Source organism: Salvelinus fontinalis, chromosome 1, assembly GCF_029448725.1.
Source record: "Salvelinus fontinalis isolate EN_2023a chromosome 1, ASM2944872v1, whole genome shotgun sequence".
Lineage (NCBI taxonomy): Eukaryota > Metazoa > Chordata > Actinopteri > Salmoniformes > Salmonidae > Salvelinus > Salvelinus fontinalis.
In genome coordinates, this window is record NC_074665.1 from 17,792,468 (window position 1) to 17,810,502 (window position 18,035).

Here is an 18,035-nt window from a genome sequence, read left to right on the forward strand (position 1 = left end):
GTGGAAACAAACACCAGAGATTTTGGCACATTATTGTGCATTACCACCTGTCATTTGCTGGGCACTTCCCACCCCCCCCCCCCTCAAATGACTTTTTATGAATTGCCAAGTAGACTGTTCCTGTTGAATACAAAACCAGCACAATTCCAGCGAGAGGTCTGGTGGATGTGTGTGCACACAGATAACATAGCTTACAATTCATACCCGTCTTTTACTATGAAGTAGCCCACAGAGAAAAGGTTAAGGTTGAATCATCTGAGGCTAAATTATTCCAGGCCTTTCTAGTTTTCTACAAATCCCTCTTTAATCATTGTGCAGTGATGTAAATGTCAGCTCCTCAGTAAACGACGATACCTCTTTCTCCTGCATTGAAACCAGCCGGTATATTGCACACACCACCGTGCTCTGCAGAGTGGCTTTTGTATTCCAGGAAATAAACATAGACCTGCTATTAGAACACCTTTAAGACGGTTTGCTTTCTCAGAAAAGAAAGGACCACACACAGCTTTTGCCAGTATAACTTCAGTTTATTCAGCTTACGTATCGGTCTGTTGGCCTTCATCAGAGCTTTTTTAGACTGGATCCTATGCATAAAAAAAGTAAAGTGCCCCTGTGCACCTGTAGGTAGGTGATGATGCCTTTCATAGATACAGAATCAAAATAGTGTTGCTGACAGTACATTAAATATTTAGGGGGTAAGCAGCTCACCTTATTACCAACTCTGCTTCACAATGTCATTCCTGTCCACTGTCACGACCTATAATTGTACCCCATGGCCACTGACGAGAGAGAAAGGGATGAATGGAGATAACCTAACATTATGGTAATTCACGCACAATTTCCACACCCTCTCAGAGAAAGTGTCCTCTCTTTGTGTGGTATATTGTTCCATTCCACACATCCATCATCTGTCGCTAGATGTATCCTTTTCTGGCTGGCACCTCCGATTTGCCTCATTTGAGTGACTTCTGCCCGCCACTGCAGCTAGATGAGGACTGAAATAAGCCCATTTCACACTGCACTTCAGCCTGGTCTCATAGACTAGACGTAATAAAGTAATTGTGAATCCGCTAAACTCAAATTTGTATGATATGTTACATTTTGTTCGGTTACATGAGACAGAACAGTGGAGGCTGGTGGGAGGAGCTATAGGAGGATGGGCTCATTATAATGTCTGGAATGGAATCTCATTATAATGTCTGGAATGGAATCAATGGAACGGAGTCAAACATGTGGTTTCCATGTTTGATGTGTTTGATACCGTTCCATTTATTCCATTCCAGCCATTACAATGAGCCCATCCTCCTATAGCTCTTCACATCAGCCTCCACTGAGACAGAAGGTTACTTAAGACAAAATCGAAAGGTGGGTGGATGTATAATGCGAACATCTAGCAACCCCAAGGTTGTGTGTTCGAATCTCATCACAAACAAATGTTACTTTTTTCTAAATAGCAACGTTGCAACTACTTACTACTTTTTAAGCTACTTTTAAGTTACCTTAACCCCTAACCCTAATGCCTAGCATAGCTAACATTATCCACCTAGCTAACATTATTATTAGCCACCTACCGAACGCTAGTGTTAGCCACATAACCTAGCTAACATTAGTGTTAGCCACCTGGCTAACATTAGCAACAACAAATTGGAATTCTTAACATATCATACGTATTGCAAATTCTTAACATATTGTACAAATTGTAATTCGTAACAGATCATATGAAATGGATGATGGACATCCGCAAAATAGGCTACATACAGATGTTGGATCTTAATTTGACCCCTTTCGTCACAGGAGGAATTTAATATGTGAAGAATTGTCGCCAGGAGATAGCTGGAAGCAGTGTTTGTATACAATGCAGTACCGTACCTACATTGTACCTTATGTAGGCTACGTGCAGGCTACGGCGCGTCTCGTGTGAATTCTTATGTGAACTATTATAAATTGACATATTTGTAGGGGGTAGATGTATTTTTTGTTCGGGAAAATGTTTTTTTTTGTTTTTACATCAATTGTTTTATTATATGTTGAAGGCAAGCAATAGGCAGAATAAATTATTGGGTTCCTCAGTGCCTATGTGCTTCAATGGTTACAGCCACTCACGCTAGCGCATGTATGGCAGAATTGGCATGGGTTCGAATTTGGCCCACTGCCTTTTGATTCATGGGTGGATGTCTATTTTTGATGCAATAATTCCACGTGTCTACATGGTTAATTTCACATGGTTACAGGGTTAAAACAGAAACAACTCAAAGGTGAACACTTTAGGTATTAATTCAGAGTCGTTAATGTGAGGGTTATGGTTTGGGGAAGGCTTAAAACAAAATAATATAAAACGACGCACCTTCCATATCATCAGTATTCATAGCATTCTTAGTGCTTGCTAGAGCATTGGGAACTGCCATAGTGCAGTGGTCTAAGCAGCGCGCTCCAAACTGCATGAGTTTGTTCCAAGCCTGAGCTTACATTAGTCCCACAAGTTAGTTGCATTTATTTCAATGTTTTCAAGAAGTTAAACGGATAGTCTGATCATTTACATGTCAAAGAAAAGTGTATCAAAATAGTCTTTGGATAGGCATAAACATTTTGATAGCTTTGTGAAATATCAAAGCCACTCAATATAAGCTTTCAATCCACACCAAAGACCACAGCTGTGTTCGAATTCCCATACTACCCACACTAACCGTACTATTTGTGACGTGAATTGAGTATGTAGTATGCTTATTGGTCAAAGTATGGATATAGTTAGTATGCCAAAAGTTCTGGGATGTCGTATTAAATTTGCTAAAATACTAAGTATACACGCGAAGTACACTATTTCTGTACTTTAGGGCCCATAATTCAATTCTTCAGGAAATGGGTGTGGCTTCACATCGTTTTCAGATTTGAAGAAAATATGCAGCCAAAGTCTGATGAGAGCAGACACAAATTCTCATCAACTCAGCCAGGGAAAGACAGTACCCTATTATTGGTTTTCACCCCTTTCATTATGTAACAATGGATAGGCTAACGGGTAGCCTAAAGAATGTAGCCTATTGGTATATCGTCAAATAGCAAGGGGCCTATTGCAACCATCGATGGCACTAGATTAATCGCCAGCTGATGTCTCTTTAAAGCGTCAATATGCGCTAAATTCACCCGCACAGCTGATCTCAATTGCAACCATTATTGATCCCCTCCTTATCACTCCCTAAAAGATGACGTTGGTGTTACTTTAGTCCTGCTTGCAACCAAAGTCTCAAGATATTTTTGCGGTCTGGTTGGTATTTTAAAATCGGAACAACTTTGTGCTTTTTGATCAGATTAAGGGTGATTTATCTATTTGACAAGCGTTCCATACAACTGAAATAAAGTATTTGGTAAAACTACCGTGGCAACTTACCCGACACTTTGTATGAATGGAAACTAACATTGGTGTAGCCTACTGTTATTATTTTATTTGTTTCATGTGTATATTATCCAAAAGTGTCTGGTATGGTCACTATTTAACAAGATCAGGGGTAAAATATACATGGACCGTCCATATTTGAAATGTTTAACTAAATCAAGTCAACTGGGGTGATTTGAGTTATTTTTATCAGAAAAGCATGGGACAAAACTGAACCTACGCTGACACAGTAAGCCTGTATGTTATCTCTGATGGCAGCAGCCCTAACCACTAGATCACTTCAAGCCACGGTTGAGCTACATTTTTGACCTAGTAGAGACCAATATCTATCTTATGTTATTAAGCTATATAAAAACGACAGTTGTTGATGTGTATGGTTGCATTTCAGAGAAATATTTGTACATTTGAACGTTGCAGTAATAGGATTTTGGCATCGAATTTGAGCGAGCGAGAGAGAACATCTTTTTGAGAGCAAGCCCTGATCCCAATGACTTGACAGCCCCCGCATGAAGAGAAGGACAATTGCTCTTTCAGGGATTCAAAATGCTCGTTTGAATTTCCTGATGCAGCAGGAAAATTCTCTGAGACAAAAGAGAGATCAAGTTAAGATCCGACATCTGTACCATACGAAATGTAACATACCATACTAAAATGAAGGGAGATTTACATTTACTATGTTACATCTACCCCTGAGCCCAGGTTGTGCACTTATCCCAGGGATAACAGGGATAGTACAGACCCTAGCCTAGGGATAGCTGGCCCTGCTCCCGGAGAAGGGTTAGCACTGACTTTTTAGGGTTTGCCCCAGAAACATGGTGTCAAAATAGCCCGTTTGAAATGGGGTCAAGGACAATGCATATAATTTTCACTGTAAAATGACAAAAGCTGCATTTACAGAGAGCTTTGATAAGATAGGGTTCCGTTGTCAAGCTGCCGTAGACTCCCTTCTGAAACGGTCTCTATGGCAGCTACTGGCACGCTACTGTAGCTGCTGACATGAGCACTTTAGTATTTGTGAAATTCAGAGTTAAAGTATCCTGTTTTTCCCCCACAACAAGATCTGATGCAAACCATGATTACATGCTCTTTCTCTTAAATGCTCAGCATTAGTTGAAACTGCACCTTACATAATATTCTAAATGCCTTCCTGAATAGGACAATATCTCGATATCTCTCTATGACATATAAAGGGCTTCAAATCCCTTCATCAAACATCAAATCAATGTTATTTGTCACATGCACCAGGTGTAGACTTTACCATGAAATGCTTACTTATGAGCCCTTCCCAACAATGCAGTTAAAAATGATAAAAATATAAATAAGAACACAAGAGGAATAAAATACACAAGAATTAAGCTATATACAAGGAGTAAGAGTGGCATCCTTACCCTACCTCTGTAAAACCGTAGCTCCACTCAGCCATCAATTGGCATGCAGCTCATTGATCAGCTGTAAAAGCACAGTTACTCACTCACTACTTATGAGGGGGACACCATGCACGATCAGACTTCTTTATAGAACCGTTGTTGCATCATTACCTGTGTCTTTGTAAGCTGTTAGTCTGATATTAAAATGGGAAAGAGCATGCTTGACGGAGGTGTACTTGTTGCATGAAGGACAATATCATTGGTTCAGCTCTTGACACACAGTTGTGAACTGGAAATGGTGGGCCATCTTGTCACCCCATTTGACATGGAGCTAGACAGGAGAATGCTTGAGGCCTTTTGTGCCTTCCGTTGTGGGAGACAGCCACAGCCTTACAGGGAGGATTATAGCAAACTCTTTCCCAATAGGATTTCGGAGGTTTCATTTTCACTTGTCTTGACTTTAGCAAACATTTGTGACAAGATTGTGATCATGAAAAAGGAAACTATGACATATATTTTATATCACTATCATGCACCCGCACCGTCACACGTAAGGATGGCTCTGTTGCAGAAAGACTGATACATGTTTGATAGTGTCTTGATGCTGTATTGTTTGTCCTTCATGTTCTAATACTTTAATGTTACCCCTTCCTTGTGTTTTTTGTAATACATAATTATAAAAAAATAAAATAAAAAAACATTTGTGAGAATGTGGCTATTTGGAATGGTCCCTGCAGCACCCTTGAAATCTTGACAAGGTTGTGACTTTTAGTTTTTATGGATTATTAGTTTGAGCTGTTAGTCATTAGCTTATTACCCAGCATTTGTGCATTTACACTAAGACATTTTCACTAAGAAATGCCTTTACAAACTGATAGATCTCTACGGTTGCTCTTACTTGTCTCCATTGATTAGCTATTTGTCCGCTGGCTTCTGTCTATGGTGAAGCCACATCCAAAGGAAACACTTTCTAAAAATCAAATTTGATTGGTCACATACACAGATGTTATTGCAGGTGTCGGAATGATGCATTGGGCTGACCGCACCACCCTCTGGAGAGCCCTGCGGTTGCGGGCGGTGCAGTTGCCGTACCAGGCGGTGGTACAGCCTGACAGGATGCTTTGAATTGGGCATCTGTAAAAGTTTGTGTGGGTCTTTAGGGGCCAAGATGAATTTCTTTAGGCTCCTGTGGTTGACCACACTGTCTGTGTGGGTGGACCATTTCAGATTGTCAGTGATGTGTACTCCCAAGGAGCTTGAAGCTTTTCACCTTCTCCACTGCGGTCCCGTCACTGTGGATAGGGGCGTTCTCCCTCTGCTGTCTCCTGAAGTCCACGATCAGCTCCTTTGTTTTGTTGACGTTTTTGGGAGATTGTCTTGTGAAATTTCAGGGTGTGTTGAACTTGATATTTCCGAAAAGATGTTGCTAGGACATTAGGCCTACTCATCGTCATCATCAGCAGCAGCATCAAAAACAAAATAGGTGTAGATTGCGAATTGTAAGATGTTTACCCTTCCTGTCTGAGCCAATTTACAGTCTCGGCATCCCACGCACGCCCCCTTCCCTACCTTAGCTGACGTTATTAGACATGCCACCCGCTAATGTCCGACACAACAGATGGAAGGGCTCAGCACCCTTGACATCTAATTGGTCGAGCAGAAGGTTGTCACTGACCAGGAAAACAAACACACCGTTTTGCATGCTATGACATTCACTCACAAGTGCTTTCAAGGCTACTTTCCCTCCCTCAGTTTTCTATTAGTGTTGTCACAATACCAGCATTTTGACTTTGATACCGTTACCAGGTTTAGTATTACAATACTCGATACCATCACGATACCAAAACGATAACACAAAAAAAGGCATTTTAACCAGTCACAGAATGGCACTTGATCCAGACAGATAAACTTAGCTACTGCTCTGTTCAATTGGGCATCTTTTGAGTTCAATGTCATTACATTTGAACATTTTTCTGTTCTTTTTTTAAGAGACAGCCATGTATGCATTAATTTAATTAATTATACAATCAATTTGACTTTGTTTTACCAATCTAACTACAAAACAGCAGAATGGTGAACATTTATTTGAATAGTAAATCTCTACTGATACACTGGTTAAATCAAGATGTAGCCTAGGTCAATTCACAATACAGGTGAATGCGTATTATTCAATAGGAGTGTGTGCATTGAGTTATTGAGCTTGTTGTATCTGACTTCATGGGGCTACAGATGACAAAAAATCCTTTCCATTTAGGACTTTATTGGCAACTACTAAGAGAACATATTTTATTGTACCAATTAACAACATTTGCATTGAAGAAGCAATCTCTTCCTTTATAAAAATGTGGCTGTCTCTTTAAGAAATGAATGATGTCATTTGCCAGGCAGGAAGAGTTTTTGTTGGCAAAGGAGGAAGTGAATTAATAAAGTTTTTGGTGACAATCAGCATATTTTCACAAACAAAGTACTTGAGGAGTGAATTCAGCTGTAAACTAGCCTACAATTAAAGCTGGAAGTTACAAGTATCATCTTGCATTGTAAAAATGTTCTAGCCTATGGACATTGTTTTGCGAACAGTAATGAACAGTTTCAACATGCTGTGTTGCATTATTCAAGTGTGTTAACTCCTGTGCAGCATAAGTGGGGACTGGGGAGCTAATGCAGCACTTGAGAAATGAATGAGTAAGTAGAGCAGACTACACACACTATAATGAGGACTACGCTGATAGACTTGATCCTCTCAATCAAGGGAGACACGTGACAGAAGTAGTTCTCCTGAACATAACAAAACATTTAGTACCTAACCGTTTTTTTTTTCGATCGAAAATGTACAGAAGTTTCAGTACACCTTGCAACACTATTTTAGATAATGAGATTGTGGTGTGCAGGGTGAAGTTAGCCTGTTTGCTATTATCCCAGATTGTGATATTGAATTATTATTAAAGATTCTGAATAACATACTTGAAATAGAGCCGTATTTCACAGAATCACCCCACCTGCTAAGTGTTTATCGGTTGTTTTAATTTTTACTCCACTTGACTGGTTAAAATCGTTACCGCTGAGGGTGGCGCTGGAGTTCAAGGAAAGCATTGGGTGGTAAAATACATGTATGTACTTATGGTCTCTCGCCCTCACACTCCGTTTCTCGCCTATACCGGCGCATTTACTACAAGTACCGTTCTAAAAATATCGCTCACCTGTCAGGAATAGAGAAAAGCATCTGTTGGCATGATGTATCATTCACCGCCACTCTTCCCTGTCTCTATGAGGACTGAAACCTGACGTGTGCCACTGCTCGCTTGGAGACGCAAAGGGGAAACTTCAGCAAGTGCTCTGGAGGAAGCGAGCTTCGCCGGGTGCGCTGGATGGCGTTGATCCGTTCTTCCGCCATAGCGTTCTAAAATATTGTCGGTTGAGCATCAAAAGTGAAGGAATATCAATCCATTCATGCTTTCCCTAATTTTGTCTGAGTCTGTCACAGACGCTTCGTGGTTTACGGAGGAAACTTATATTCTATTTTGAAGACACTGCATGAAGGTAGGGTCGTTTCTTTTCCTTATTTATTTTTTAGCAAGATAGGTGTCCATGCAGCCTGTCCGAAATGTTCATTTGTTATTCAGTGGGCTACACGTCATTTGCTGCAATGCATTTTCTTTGATGCATCCCTCGGCTAATAGATTATTTTGATCTCAGTAGGTGGACAATGAGAACTATGTGCACAGAGAAGGCTAATGAATGAGAGGTTGTCATTCCTGATGACGCCTACATATACCTATTAGGCTACTGACGTGATTGGCAGTTGTTCAAAGTCTCATAGGTAGACTAAAGATTTCTGTTCTCCTCCTTTTTTTTTCTCAGTGACATTGCTCATTTGAAGGTCCACTTGAATCTTCAGGTTTCTCGTGTGTAGTGTGTTGTGAAACTCCTATGTCTGATCCCTCCTAGTTCTAGCCTGTTCATAGCATGCTTCGCTCTTTTGTGAATTTGATTAATACAACCACTCCACAAGTAGCCTTCTGGACTGAAGGATGTCACAATAACTGCTTCCCTGAAATGGCAAGGCCATGCCAGCCCACCCGAGACTCTTCAGTGGGTCATTGATTCATTTTTTTTTTGGTTGAGGGTTCAGATGATTTAGATTCTGAAACACACACACACATACCCACACACAAACACACGCACACACTGCACCATGTCTTATTGCTCTACCCCATGGATATGTTTGAAAGATCTTTTGTCTCTTGAAGAACCTAATTTGAGTAAAAAAAGCAACAGCCTACATAATATGGAGGTTTGGAACTTAGATACGATTACATTAGCCATAGAAATAGATGGCTGTATGGGCATGCTGTGAAATACAGTAATACTTTATGTTAAAGCTAGGGTTTCTCTGGTTTGACCTGAAATGTTAATTGAATTGGCTTGTCTCTGCTTCTGATTACGGTTTGGTGAATGAATGGCGACCACAGCCATCTGCATCACAAATACTACAGTACATTGAGTCCGACCTGGATGGAGGCTAGGCTGATTACAGAGTTCAAAGGCATTTCACGTGGGAGCAAGTCTGTCATTGTTTGACACCTACAGTATTGTGAGATTCAAGAAGCTAAGGGGGTCTCTCTCATGTCACATCCAACCTTAATGTGAGCAAGCGACATGCTGCATATTTTCAACATAGTTGCTGTATGTGCCTATGGTGTTAACTTGTGTTGGTATCATGTGTTCAACTAATTAAAAAAGTATACAGTCTGCTGTCCACAGCATTTTACGTATTTTCATGCAAAAGCGCATGTTTGTTCGAAGATAATCTATAAAGGAAATAAGTTGAATTTTTAAAAATCTTGCTCATTTTGGAAATATGCTGTGTGTTTGCGTGTGTTTGCGTGTGTGTGTGTGTGTGTGTGTGTGTGTGTCACTAATCTACTCCCTCTGTGGTGATGTGGGCTTGTGTGACTGATTTGATATTCAGCCTTGTCTCAAACTAGACGTAACATAGTAAATGTAAATCCGGGACACTCAAATTAGTATATGTTACGTTTGGTATGGTTACATAAGACAGATGTACGACAATTTAAGTACAGTGGTTGGTCGGGGTGGGTGGTCGTGTAACGCAAATGTTTAGCAACCCAAAAGTTGAGAGTTTGAATCTCATCATGGACAATTTTAGCTAATTATCAACTTTTCAATTACTGCTTTTTAGATACTTTGCAAATAGTTATCATGTTAGCTAACCCTTCAACTAACCTTAACCCTTTAACCTATAAACTTAAGCCTAACCTTAATCCTAACCCCTAAATCTAACTCCTAGCCTAGCTAACGTTAGCCAGCTAGCTAAGGTTTTGCAAATTCAAAACATTGTACATTTTGGCAATTCGTAACATATCATATGAAATGTGTGATGGACATCCACAAATTAATACATACCATACGAAATGTAACCTATCAAACTAAATGGTGCATCTCGGATATACGTACAGAATAATACCAAATGCTCTGAAACCAGGTTGTGATCTTCCACAGCGTAGCAGGACGCAATGCAGAGTGCGTGAAGTTTAACATACTGTATATACAAACTAAAACATCTGAAGGCTTGTGCATCCAAGCAAATTAATCTTCAAACCACTCAAATTGTTGTCGTCACTATATCCAGCTAAAACATGTCAAAGCTCAATTTAGGTGACATTTACAATGCATTGCTTTCACTTAGGTGACATCATAAAGTAAAAAACTGTCCTTTTCAATGAAAAGTCTAATTCAAGATACACCGATCTTCATTGATTCAGTATCTATGCCCCGGCATGTCTATAGCTTAATTAATTTCTACGTTTAATCTTGGATTTAGAAATTGCACTGTATTGTAGAAAGCCCTGGAAAACCCATTGCAATATATCTAAGAGGGTGTATAAATTACACTAGTACTCGTGACACAACAATGTAAATCAATTAACAGAATCTAGATTGACTGTTAGAAAATGTGACTAATAAGAAGCAGCATTTTCCCCTGCATTATGTTATTGTCTTCCAATAGGTTGGCATGGGAGTAGAGGGCTAGATGTCCATATGTCCATATGGCAGTTGATATAATATGTTGCCCACCGAGTCAACATTTGTCAGACGTTTTCCTACCCTAAACTGAGTCTGTGGTCCACCCCATCTGTTGAGGGAATCCTATTACATGCTTCCTGCATCTCAATCCCACATGAATTGGGAAAGACTGGCAACATGTTATTGTATCGAATTAGCTTCTACCAATCTTTCCTGTTCATCTGGGATTGAGATTCAAATGTCTCAGTTCAACTTTAGACCCCCCCCCCTTTGAGGTATACTAGAACAGAAGTCAACACACTTTGATTGTGGATGCACTATCCCTTTAGAGTATCATGGAATGTGTGTCCGTCTAAGTGGTTGATAGGCAAAGACAGAGTACATACTGCATAGAAAAGTGAGTCCCTCTGCAAAGCTGACTGAATATCTCATTAGTTTGGTGAAGTCTAAAATATGCCCTGTGTCGCTCTTCTCACAAGGTATCATGCTGTGTAATCTCTAGTCAAATTCTGCGGAAGCAAGGAACTGTGTTGCACACATTGGATGTTTTGAAGCCTTTAAGAGCATCGACAGGCAACCAATGTTTTCATTACATATACTCTAGCCTAAAAATATTCAGACTGTCTCTCTCTCTCTTACACACACGCACGCACGCACGCACGCACACACACACACACAATACAATGCCTGTTTGTTCTCGTATCAACGTGTTTGAATCTACCGAAGCAACATCTGTTGAGGATTTGTAATTTAGATTTTTTGTGGATTTTTAATGTAAATATTTAATGAATTTATCTACAGCCAGTGAAAGTCATGTATCTTCTTATAGCAGGCGACGGTAAATGTGTCAAAGGAAAGACATGAAAGCTGTGATGTATTTCAAAACAAGTTTCCTGTTTATCTCAAACGGCACTCTGTAAGTCTACATGTTGATTTCTGATGTATGATACAGAGATCTATGGATTCATAGGGGTTTTATGGGATTGCGAATCTTGTATGATTTGATGTCTGCATTAGAATTACAATGAACCACTTAGTGTCACTTAAAATGCCATTCTTGCTGGTGGTAACTTGCTGACTTAAACAATGGTTTATTAGTCTGTGTTATGATCAGTGATGTAGTTCTATTCTTGTAAGGGCCGGAGTGTTATTTAAAAAACAATCATTTTATGACATATTTTCTCAAGTTGTACCGACAGGTAGCCTATTAAGTAATATATTATCTCAAAGAAAATGTTTATATTACACTCAAACACCCAAATTAGGCCCTCATTTCAAAGTAGGCCATTATCACTGTCAATCGCGATTGATGATTCATCACATTTTACAGGTGAAACGTCCAAGTTGAATCTGCATGCCGACCATTCTGATCTCAGTCAGTTTCGTGGGAATAAGCAGCTAGATCTTCCTGAATGATGTAGGCCTACTACTGTTTTTGAGCGAATTTTAGACAAGATGGAATTAATAAGCTACAGCCTACCTTTTATTTTGTGTCAATCAAAACACATACTGTAGGTCTATTTAGCCTATTTAAGTGTTGTTGTTGTCTAGCAGTAACGTTACACTATGCTATTATATTCGGTATGTTAGGCCTATGTAGAATAACCATTTATGTGATCTTGCGAGACATTGATTCAGATTTGATCTCAACTTTATTAAACAAGCAACATTCTGAGAAGTGGCTCCGGTGCGGTCCTGCAGCAATATGATATGATATGTCATGTCATTACATTATTATGACTGTGTGACTGCCTTATGAGTCAGGGTTCAAGTAAATTGTCCCGGAATGTTCAAAAGCATCCCTTTGGCAATGTCAGTTTTTCAAGGCATTTACTCTTTCCTTTGTCTTCCCTTGTCTTAGTAAACTACACTCAATCATAGGACGACAGTATCTTATATCTATCTTATCTTGTAGGGTCATAATGGCCCAAACCTAACATAGCAAGTGTAAAATATTTGCCTGAGCTGCGTTTCTTTCTTTGTGATCCTGAAAAGAGAAAATATAACTGTTGGGGGAGGTTCTCTTTTGCACTGTTGAACCAATCCAATAGATGTGGAGGAGGAGTTAAGGAGTGCTGCCTTGTTAACATCCAAAAGCAGTGCTACCGACCTCGCAGATGGTGCAATGACCTTCATTATGACCATTTGTTAGACATGCATGGAGTGGACATCCCCCTTGACTAGATTATTCTGTGATTATTAAACTTGGCATTAGCTCTTGTTGCTCACAGAATTTTTTAAAGGAATGTTTTAATTGAAAATATTTGCAGCGATTGAAAGAGGAAGAGGCCATACCCATGTTGTGCCCCACCCTCTGATAGGCTAATCCACTCACTGCAATGCATTTCTATCTCACCAGGTGATACTGTATTAGAGCCCTGCTTCCACCCAGGCTGGATGCTCTAACCAATCACATTAGCTGTGTTCTTGACCTTTTTTTGCTGGTCCTCACAGTTGCTCAGAAGTGTTGAATCTCGCTCTGGCAGCATCACTGATAACATTTAAGAGGTGCCCTATACTTGTCATTTGTTTTCAGGCTTGAACAGAGTTTAAAGTTGTTGCATTTGGACTTGCAATTATTTGCATGTTTAGAACTTGATGAATGTTAGATAAATGCATCTCAATGCAATAGTACTTGAATTTCTTACACATTAAAAACAACTTGTTTTATATAGTGCCAAATAAGGGTTATTTGGCTTGTAACCATAGCAGAACCTGTTTTTGTGTTATTTAGAACCTGTTTTTGAAGGTTTATAAAGAACTATGCTCATAAGGTTCTAAAATTGAACCTGTATGGTGCTATAAAGAACCCTTTCCTACGGTTCAGTAAAGAACCATTAAAAATAGGTGAAATATAGTCCCAAAAAAGGGTTCTGCTATGGTTCAAATCCTTTGTAGAACCATAAAGGGTTTTTATTCTGGTCTAATAGCCTTATTATATTGTTAATATTCCATAGGTTTTATTCATGTGTTTATTAACAAGTTGAATCAGGTGTGCTAGCTCTGAAATAGCTGCAGGTCCTTGAAGAGAGAATAACTACAAGACTATACATTTGTCTTCCTGGCTCTAGTCACTTATAACACAGCATATTAGATCAACTGGAATGACACTCTCACTCATGGTTGCGCAAACCACGGCCTCAAAATATTCGAATGAGCCACATTTTAATTATCACTAAAGGAGCAAAGAACCCTTTTGTGAACTGTGAAGAACTATTGACGAGCTCAAAGGATTCTTTGGGTCAGTCTGGTTCCACATACCATCTCCCTTCCCAAAGAACCATTGAGGAATCAACATTTTTTAGTGTATAGACTACAGAATGTCACCTTTTATTTGAGGGTATTTTCATATCTGTTTTACCATTTAGAAATTAAGGCACTTCATGTGTAATATGTATTTGGACAAATTCACTTAGTGTATAACATTTAGTCAAAAGTTTAGTATTTGATCCCATATTCCTAGTACAAATTTACTAAACTCAGGAAAAAAAAGAAACGTCCTCTCACTGTCAACTGCGTTTATTTTCAGAAAACTTAACGTGTAAATATTTGTATGGATAAAAGACTCAACAACTGAGACATAAACTGAACAAGTTACACAGACATGTGACTAACAGAAATTTAATAATGTGTCCCTGAACAAAGGGCGGGTCAAAATCAAAAGTAACAGTCCGTATCTGGTGTGGCCACCAGTTGCAAGTACTGCAGTGCATCTCCTCCTCATGGACTGTGCCAGATTTGCCAGTTCTTGCTGTAAGATGTTACCTCACTCTTCCACTAAGGCACCTTCAAGTTCCTGGACATTTCTGGGGGGAATGGCAGAACACTGACATTCCTGTCTTGCAGGAAATTATGCACAGAACAAGCAGTATGGCTGGTAGGATTGTCATGCTGGAGGGTCATGTCAGGATGAGCCTGCAGGAAGGCTACCACATGAGGGAGGAGGATGTCTTCCCTGTAACGCACAGCGTTGAGATTGCCTGCAATGACAACAAGCTCAGTCCGATGATGCTGTGACACACCGCCCCAGACCATAATAGACCCTCCACCTCCAAATCGATCCCGCTCCAGAGTACAGGCCTCGGTGTAACGCTCATTCCTTCGACGATAATCGCGACTCCGACCAGCACCCGTGGTGAGACAAAGCTGTGACTTATCAGTGAAGAGCACTTTTTGCCAGTCCTGTCTGGTCCAGCGACGGTGGGTTTGTACCCAAAGGCGACGTTGTTGCCGGTGATGTCTGGTGAGGACCTGCCTTACAACAGGCCTACAAGCACTCAGTCCAGCCTCTCTCAGCCTATTGCGGAGAGTCTGAGCACTGATGGAGGGATTGTGCGTTCCTTGTGTAACTCGGGCAGTTGTTGTTGCCATCCTGTACCTGTCCCTCAGCTGTGATGTTCGGATGTACCGATCCTGTGCAGGTGTTGTTACATGCGAGGATGATCAGCTGTCCGTCCTGTCTCCCTGTAGTGCTGTCTTAGGTGTCTCACAGTACATACATTGCAATTTATTGCCCTGGCCACATCTGCAGTCCGCATGCCTCCTTGCAGCATGCCTAAGGCACGTTCACGCAGATGAGCAGGGACCCTGGGCATCTTTCTTTTGGTGTTTTTCAGTCAGTAGAACGGCCTCTTTAGTGTCCTAAGTTTTCATAACTGTGACCTTAATTGCCTACCATCTGTAAGCTGTTAGTGTCTTAACGACCGTTCCACAGGTGCATGTTCATTAATTGTTTATGGTTCATTGAACAAGCATGGGAAACAGTGTTTAAAGCCTTTACAATGAAGATCTGTGAAGTTATTTGGATTTTTACAAATTATCTTTGAAAGACAGGGTCCTGAAAAAGGGACGTTTACATTAAGCTTCTGACTCCACAAACTTGTTAGATGCTTTTGGCAGTTTGTTTTGATTGTGTTTCTGATTATGTTGTGACCAATAAAAATGAATGGTTATAATGTATTGCTTCATTTTGGAGTTAATTTTATTGTAAGTAAGAATGTAATATGTTTCTGAACAGTTCTACATGAATGTGGATGCTACCATGATTATGAATATGTATGAAAACACCTTCCAATAAGATGACACTGTACCGTGACCCCGTTAAAAAAACCTTTGAGCTCAAATCGTGAATAATAATGAGTGAGAAAGTTACAGATGCCACCAAGACTTCTCATCTTTCAGCATTACCAATAACAGGGGAGGTAGCATATTATCAACCAATAGGTAGGCAGTTGTTTCATATGAATGGAGTTGTTTTTAGACAAGGGTGCACTGAAAAATAGGCTCAATTATCTTGGCTACTTTAGCTAGCTAGCTTCTATACAACGATATGATGCAGTCAAGACAGGCACTACCAGATGGTATGATAGTGTTACGGCTTTCTTCCTGGGATGAATGAGAGGACCAAAATGCAGCGCAGTTAATGTTCAACATGTTTAATTAAACAATGAACATTAACAAATAACAACCGTGAAAGCCAAGACAGTCCTATCTGGTGCAGACCACAAACACAGAGACAGGAAACAACCACCCACAATCCCAAACACAAAACAAGCCACCTTTATATGATTCTCAATCAGGGACAACGATTGACAGCTGTCTCTGATTGAGAACCATATTAGGCTGAACACAGAAACAGACGAACTAGACACACAACATAGAATTCCCACCCAGCTCACGTCCTGACCAACACTAAACAAGCAATACACATAAGAACTCTGGTCAGGACGTTACAGATAGATAACCTATGGCATCAACTTCTTTTTAATTTTCTCTCTCTAAGGGTTTTTTTGGCATGGGAAACATATGTTAATATTTTAAAAAATTAAAAATCCTTTTATTTAACTAGGCAAGTCATTTAAGAACAAATTCTTATTTACAATGATGGATTTTTAGCTTGTCAGCCCAGGATTTGATCCAGCAACCTTTCAGTTACTGGCCCAACACTCTAACCACTAAGCTACCTGCCACCCTAACATTGCCAAAGCAAGTGAAGTAGATCATTTTTGCTTATTTCGCTTTTGTTTATTAACAGTAAACATTACACTCACAAAAGTTCCAAAATAATAAAGACATTTCAAATGTTATTATGTGCAACTAGTTAAAGTACAAAAAAATAAATAAATAAAAATAAATATGGGTTGTATTTACAATGGTGTATGTTCTTCACTGGTTGCCCTTTTCTTCTGGCAACAGGTCACAAATCTTGCTGCTGTGATGGCACACATCAGCTAGATGTGGTATTTCGTCCAGTAGATATGGGAGTTTATCAAAATTGGGTTTGTTTTCGAATTCTTTGGATCTGTGTAATCTGAGGGGAATATGCCACACACACAACGGCCACTGCTCCCATCTCCCCCCTCCCCCACTCGTCTGCTGAAGAACCAGAGCGCAGCGCATCACTCTCTCAATTCAATTCAATTTAAGGGCTTTATTGGCATTGAAAACATTTCTCTCTCGCGAGCAAGTCTCCATTGAAGTAAGACAAAAATCCAACACATTTAAAAAAACGTCCAACACATTTATTTAGATTATCCAGAAGAAATGTATTATATGAATAGTGAAATGATTTCCACCAATAATATGTATGAAAACACCTTCAAATAAGATGACACCGTACTGTCACCTCGTAAAAAAAAAAACGTTTTATCTCAAATCCAAAATGCTGGAGTATAGTTAAACGTCTTTAGCTTCACTGTCTGAATACATGAGGTAGGGAAGTGTATATGTGCATGGCAGATGTTTTCTTTGCTTATGCACGCCGTATTAAAAAGCATTCCATTTCAGGGGTGGTTGTTATTTCAATGTAGATGATCAAGTTATGTAGTGGGTGTGTGGGGAAATCTTGGTGTTAGCACTACATCTGAGTGCTTTGATTTATACATTGTGAAATGAAGAAGTGTGTAGTTGTTGGTGGTGCTGGAATATTCTTAGTGTTATACAATGCATTCGGAAAGTATTCAGACCCCTTTTCCCACATTTTGTTACGTTACAGCCTTATTCTAAAATTGATTAAATAGTTTCCCCCTCTCATTAATCTACACACATTACCCCATAATGACAAAGCAAAAATTAGTTTTAGCAAATGTATTAAAAATAAACTGATATCACATATTCAAACCCTTTACTCAGTACTTTGTTTAAGCACCTTTGGCAGCGATTACAGCCTTGAGTCTTCTTGGGTATGATGCTACAAGCTTGGTACACCTGTATTTGGGGAGTTTTTCCCATTCTTC

At 39.7% G+C, this 18,035-nt stretch overlaps 1 protein-coding gene across 2 annotated transcripts in view; it reads left to right on the forward strand.

The window, feature by feature from the left end:
• The first annotated feature begins 7,831 nt into the window (after positions 1–7,831).
• The window catches only part of LOC129827384 (protocadherin-15-like), a 315,230-nt gene continuing 305,026 nt past the window's right edge, over positions 7,832–18,035 (forward strand). The window contains exon 1 of one of the 2 annotated variants that reach the window (XM_055888298.1): positions 7,832–8,292. The gene's annotated coding sequence lies outside the window, so the exon portion shown is untranslated. The remainder of the gene's footprint in view (positions 8,293–18,035) is intronic. The other variant, XM_055888368.1, reaches the window with a different exon arrangement.